This window comes from Trachypithecus francoisi, unplaced genomic scaffold (assembly GCF_009764315.1).
Source record: "Trachypithecus francoisi isolate TF-2019V2 unplaced genomic scaffold, Tfra_2.0 Lachesis_group9, whole genome shotgun sequence".
Lineage (NCBI taxonomy): Eukaryota > Metazoa > Chordata > Mammalia > Primates > Cercopithecidae > Trachypithecus > Trachypithecus francoisi.
The window spans coordinates 29,581,908-29,588,894 of record NW_022681474.1 but is presented as its reverse complement, the minus strand read 5'-3'; the positions used below and the strand labels follow the sequence as shown (position 1 = coordinate 29,588,894).

At 42.7% G+C, this 6,987-nt stretch overlaps 1 pseudogene; it reads left to right on the top strand.

The window, feature by feature from the left end:
* Positions 1–6,023: 6,023 nt before the first annotated feature.
* LOC117082292 lies at positions 6,024–6,583 on the top strand (annotated as a pseudogene).
* Positions 6,584–6,987: the final 404 nt, after the last annotated feature.

The window sequence follows — 6,987 nt, the reverse complement described above, 5'->3', positions numbered from 1 at the left end:
AGACAGCATCACATAGCTTATGTGTGAACATCTATTTTATTTCTTATTTACTTATATATTTACTATATATTTACATATGGTATATATTACTTTATATAGTAAAAAATATACACATTATCCTTGAGGAATAATGTGCATATGTGTATATTTTTAACTATGCAGCCATGAAAAAGGATGAGTTCATGTCCTTTGCAGGGACATGAATGAAGCTGGAAACCGTCACTCTCAGCAAACTACTACAAGAACAGAAAACCAAACACCGCATGCTCTCACTCACAAGTGGGAGTTGAACAATGAGAACACAGGGACACAGGGAGGGGAACATCACACACCAGGGCCTGTCGGGGATTTTGGGGCTAGAGGAGGGATAGCATTAGGAGAAATACCTAATGTAGACGGTGGGTTGATGGGTGCAGCAAACCACCATGGCACGTGTATAACCACGTAAGAAATCTGCACGTTCTGCACATGTACCCCAGAACTTTAAGCACAATTATATATATATATATATATATACACACACACACATACACACACATTAACGTGTGTGTGTTTCGGTTTACTTCTAGTCATATTTTGGCTGGCTCCCTCTATGTGTAAAACACTCTGATTGACAGACTCAGCGACACTGTTTCTCCCGATCAGCAATTTTAAAACCCTGGGCTCCCACCCAGTGTTGATCTTCTGGTCCAGCCGGAAGATGCAGCTGCACACTGGACTTCCAGCACCAGGACCATTTCCTCCCTTCGTGGTTGGGAGAAGTCAGTCTCCCACCAAAGGAGAGGTCAGAGAGTGTTGCCTGAATGTTTTAGGGAAAATAGAGATTTCAAAAGACTGTGGGACCCAGTACAGTTCATTGGTGTTTCATTGCAGTCCCGTCTAGCTGCTACCTGCCTGAGCTTCTGAGAACAGATGGGGATACTATTGGCTAGTGCAGTGAAGTAAATACAAATAGTTCATCTCACTTTTAAAGGAACCTCTACCATCTACCCTCTCTGAGGGCTGCTGGCTGTTAAGTATCATCTATATAACAAGACCTCATTTGCAAGCCAGGCCTTCTCTTCTCTCTTATAGCCTGCCTTGCCACTAGAACCTGATTTTGCCATAGCTTGTTTCTGGCCATGCTCTGAGTCCCCATTGTTCATGGCCTCTAGGTGGTAGCTACGCTGCTAAGGACTATTGGAGGTCGGAGTCATCACTTTGAGTCCCCATTGTTTCCATGGCCTCTAGATGGTAGCTACGCTGCTAAGCACTACTGGAGGTTGGAGTCATCACTTTGTGGTTCTCCCTTGTGCGCATCAGTAACCCTGTATGCCATTTCTCCTATTCATCTGCATTTGGCCAGTCGATTTTTCAGTGAAACTTTAGACCGCAAAGGGGAAGTGTTCCCTTGTCCTCTATCATTTGTGGCTGTGAGCAGAATACCAAAGCCTGCTCTTCCAGAAGCTGCAGCCAAAGGAACCCAGGACCAGAGCAGCTGGCAGAAGAGTACGAAATTCTTACCAGCCAGGCGGCTGGCCTCTGTGTGGAATCCGTTTGAGCAGATGGTGAAAATTGTTGTCTTTTCTTTCTCCATAAAATCTTGATTAGTGGAAGAAAAAGATTTGCGTGACTAGACGTACATGTAGTGACTCTTGTGCAGTCTTTGGCATGAATAATCACGTTGTTTGATCCCTTTTACTCCTAGAAATAGTCTCTCACTCTCTGTCTTTCTGGGTTGTGCTGTCATAAAGAAGAGCACCTCAGAATAGAACAGGGGCTCAGAACCCCTAGAAACCCGATTTCGAGCCACCTCTCTGAAGACGGGTCAGATTTATGGCTCCAATCAGACTGGTGTCTATTCGGGCAAACTTTACTATTTGTTCCCCAAATAAAACCTCATGAAGCTCCCCTCTGACCTTGTTTCATGTCCTTGAGAGCTTGGCTTTTAACCAAGTGGGAGCATTCTTGGTCTCCACCATGTGAGAAGTGTGATATTTGGTTCACATCCAGTGGCCAGTCTAAAACTGGCTGGGGACCTCAGACATGTAAGAATTTAGGAAGCACATTTTTTGTTCCAAATGTGTCACACTCTCAGAAGAGTTTGTCTTAAGAAGTCCTATCCCTATGGGCTTTTTTCATATCAACTCTTGTTGCCTAGTTAGTCCTGGAAAAGTATGCGTTCAGGAGGGCCTCCCTAGTATCACAGATTAAGGCATCCGTGATTGGCAGTCCCCCACTAATTTGTGGGTTACTTGAGGTACTGTGTGCAAAAACACCATCCTTAACCATGTGTGGCAACAAGAGCTCTTGCCATCTTAAGCCTATTTCGGCGAGTAAAGTTTTTGAGGGTCACTGGGGCTGCCTCATTTATGCTGTCTCCAGGAATACCTTTGGCTTGTATGGTTAAAGTTTTTCTAAACCTGTAAAATTGCCTTGTGGACTTTTCATGAACAGGTTTGTTGGACCGAGTCACGACTGAAATAAGTTCGCCAGTGGAAATTCTAATCATTAGTTGTTAGAAAACCGATCCTTCATGTCAGAAAGACTCCTAAATTTAGAAAAAGAGGTCTCTTATTCTAAACAATTGCCTCATTTGTATTTATGGAAAGATTAACTTAAAATAAAGACTCATGGTGGTTTCATGACTAGCCTTAGAAATTCTTTTGACAAGGCCGGGCGCGGTGGCTCAAGCCTGTAATTCCAGCACTTTGGGAGGCCGAGACGGGCGGATCACAAGGTCAGGAGATCGAGACCATCCTGGCTAACACGGTGAAACCCTGTCTCTACTAAAAATGCAAAAAAATTAGCCGCGCGTGGCGGTGAGCGCTTGTAGTCCCAGCTGCTTGGGAGGCTGAGGCAGGAGAATGGCGTGAACCCGGGAGGCGGAGCTTGCAGTGAGCCGGGATCGCGCCACTGCACTCCAGCCTCAGCGACTGAGCAAGCCTCTGTCTCAAAAAAAAAAAAAAAAAGAAATTATTTTGACAAAATTAAAAAATGAAAATCTGGCCTAAAGCAAAGTTTAAAGTTGTCGTATGCTCCAAGTGCCTGCTGTGACTCTCCTGCAGAATTTGCAGTGCTGGCCACTCCACCTCGCAGTCTGGTTAAAATTCCAGACTTCCACTGCCATAGCTTGGGTTTGATTCCTGGTGGGGAATTAGTCACTTTGGTTGGATATTTGTGTGATTTTTATCTTTTGGGGGACCATTTGTTACCCATCCTTTTCCCTCCAATGGATATATATATATACACACACACACACACCACACACACACGTTTATTTCAGGTTCAGTGTGTGCATGTGCTGTTTTGCTACGCGGGTGAATTGTATGTCACTGGGGTTTGGTGTGCAAATGATTTCACCACCCAGGGAGTGAGCATAGGCAGTTTCTTTAACCCTCACCATTCTCCGCCCCCACCCTTTTCCAAGTAGGCCTCAGTGTCTATTGTTCCCATCTTTTTATTTCTCGTCTTTTTCTGTCTGTGGGGCACAAGGGGATTTAGGGCCTTTGTGTGTAGACGGTCAGCTGAGAAGCTGACACCCTGGAGGATATGGCTGAACCAATGTGAGTTGTATCCTATTTGCAGGTAGCAAAACTTTCCTTTCCTTGAGCTGTCTTTGGGGTGATTCTGGATCTTGTGAGGACTGGTCTGCACCTCTTTGGAGATTCCACGTGCAACCTCAATGAAGCCATAACCTTGGTTAAGGTTTACTGAATTTGGTGAGTCACTTGAAAGAGTAGCATTGGCTTAAAAAGATTCAAAACCGGGAATATTAGCTGCCCACCCTGGCTAAAAAGACAAGCAGTAACAAATGCTGGCGAGGATGTGGAGGACAGGGAACCCCTGGACACTGTTGGCAGGAATGTAGTTTAGTACAATCACTGTGGAGAACAGTTTGGAGGTTCCTCAAAAAACAAAAAATTGAGCTATCATATGAATCAGCAATCCCACTGCTTGGTATACATCTAAAAGACAGGAAACCAGTATATCACTCCTATGTTGTAGGACCGTTTACAATAGCTAAGATTTTAAAAGCAACCTAAGGTCCATCAGCAGATGAATGGATAAAAAAATGTGGTACTTAAACAAAAGACTACTATTCAGCCTTAAAAAGAATAATAACCTGTCATTTGTAACAACATGGTTGGAACTGGAAATAAGTGAAATAAGCCAGGCACAGAAAGACAAACATCACATGTTCTCACTTATTTGTGGGATCTAAAAATCAAAACAACTGAACTCATGAACAGAGAGCACAGAAGGATGGTTACCAGAGACTGGGAACGGCAGTGGAGAGCTTGGGAGGTGGGCATGGTTAATGGGTTAAAAAAAAAAAAAAAGAAAAGAAAAAGCTCAGAAAAATAAATAGGACTTACTATTTGATAGCGCATCTGGGTGACTATAGTCAACAATAACTTAATCGTACATCTTAAAAAGACTTAAAGAGTGTGACTGAATTGTTTGTAACTCAAAGGATAAAGGCTTGAGGGAGTGGATACCCCATTCTCCACGATGTGCTTATTTCACATTGCACATCATCAAAACGTCTCATGAATCTTATAAATATATACACCTACTGTGCACCCACAAAAGTTTGAAAAATAATCAAATAAAAATAGTCTAATCATAATTTGCAAATACCGCCTGTTTTCTGTCACCACTAAATCCGTCTCCATTAAATACAAAATATACACAAAGTATGTATAAAGCTTATATATATTTGCTGTTTCTGAATAAAATAAAATCAATCAATCAGCTACATCTTACACATTATTACAGCGATGGAGGTATTTAAGAACTACCTCTACTAATCCTAGAAATGTTTCAACTCCTGTAGAAAAGATAGAGCAGCTATCAGATTAATTTTCAAATTATACTAGAGAAACTTCAGAAAACAAATTTTGTGGCATCATAAACAATGACATCAGTGAGAATTACATACAATTAGGGACAGTTATGGATTGGCTTATGGTCTTGGATAGCCACTACTCCCACACAAATAAAGCTCATGATTCAGTAATTATTTCCTCTTTCCTGAACGGATTTGGGCCTGGTCAGTTCGTGACCCAGAATTTTTTTTTACAGGAAAGAGCACTTATTCTGTCTATTGATCCAGAGACAATAGACTCTGCTCACAGATTGAAATATAAACTACCCGCCTGATTTCTTTCTGCTGCCAGGACAATGGGCTCAGGTTTATGTTCACAACAGCTAATGAGTGCATAGAGGTCTGAGATATGGGCCTGTGATCCTGTGACTTTACTCCCCCAGAGAACTGCAACTGTCATCTTACCTGTGGCTACAAGGACAGTACATATTTGATGACTTAAAGTTATTTTTTAATAACTTTGTCTTAGTTTCCAGTTACCAGAAAAATGACAACTTTCTACCAAGCATCTTCAAAGACATGAACATGGGAGAGGCTCTGTTTTTCCATGATCCCTGGAGGCAGACAGGGGTTCACATGGAGAGAACAGGACATGCTGAGTCTGAGACATGAGAGACTGACAGCAAAGCACATGTGTCTTACCGGATTCCGCACTTTTCTGAGATCTGCCTCTGCTGAAAATCTGATTTTCAGTTAACCCCCAAATTCCTGAGCCAAACTATTAGTGAATTGTAAATAGGTGGGACCACACAAAGACCTTGAGAAGGAGATGTCAACAGGTTACGGTGCAGAGAAGAACTTAAAGGCAAATATTAAAATGAAAAATAGGGACAAAATAGTGTGATTCAATGCAAATTACCATTAAACTGTGGCTCATATATAGTCTAGGAAATGTATTTTAAGATCATTTACCCCATAGAGATAGACATGCTAAATTAAATAATATTCATAGAAGAAACAGAACATTTATAAAGATTTGTTTTCCACACAAGAGAGCACCAAGTTTTTATTGTCCAAAAGAAAATTTTACTCATGAACTAATTAATACACCAATACCGCTTAAACGATTTAAAAGTTACAAAGTAACCAATCTTCCCAGTAGTTTTTAGGAAGCATATATAAAAGTGATACGGGCAGCGCCTAGCTGCGCGCCATGGCCGTGTTGCTGGCGGGGCAGGGCCTGGCAGGCAGGGTGGGCGCCCGGGTCTGGCCTTGTGCCACCTGGCTCCTGGGCGCGGCCACCCCCTGCGCCCCGCCGCCCCTGACCCTGGTCCTGTTCCCCCCCAGGCCAGATGCCCGGCTGCTCCGCCAGCAGCCGTGACCTCAGCCAGGCCACGGAGACAACAGGCAGTAGGGTCAGCTGCACAGAGGAGAAAAAGCAAAGCAAGTCACAGCAACTGAAGAAGATTTTTCAAGAATATGGCACTGTTGGCGTGTCGTTGTACACTGGAAGCTCATTAATCTCCTTGGGCATATTTTACATGGTCGTGTCAAGTGGTGTGGACATGTCTGCAGTCCCGCTGAAACCCGGATTTAAAGAGTCCCTGGTACAGTCAAAAATGGCAGCAGGTACAAGTACCTTTGTGGTGGCCTATGCAATCCACAAGCTGTTTGCGCCACTGAGAATCGGCATTACTTTATTCTCTGTGCCCTTGATTGTCAGATAGTTTTGCAAAGTGGGATTTTTTTAAACCTCCAGCTGCAAAACCTTAATGAACTCTTCAGTCGTAGGCACTGAAAACCTATTTCTTCTAAATTACACAATTTGGATTGGTTTTAGGGTTGTAGGATTTCTTTTGGAGGGGTAGGGGGCTAATTGCTATGTTCTCATGGATAAACTTTGCCAGTAAAATTCAGGCTTTTGAACAATTTTAATTTTTTGCTTCATAAATTTTGTGAATGCTATTCATTATAGGACTTGTATTGTCAGGAAGATATCACAGATGGGTTAACATCTCAAGACAAAATAGTCTGCAAATGTTCCTTCCGGGAGATTTTTGGCAAGGGTCTGTCTGTAAAAGTTCCAGGGCGTTAATCTTGGCTCAGGTTCCTAAAAAGCAGTGATTAATTTAACTGGCTTTTAAATATCCCCTTCCGCTGATATTTGTTGTCCGCTG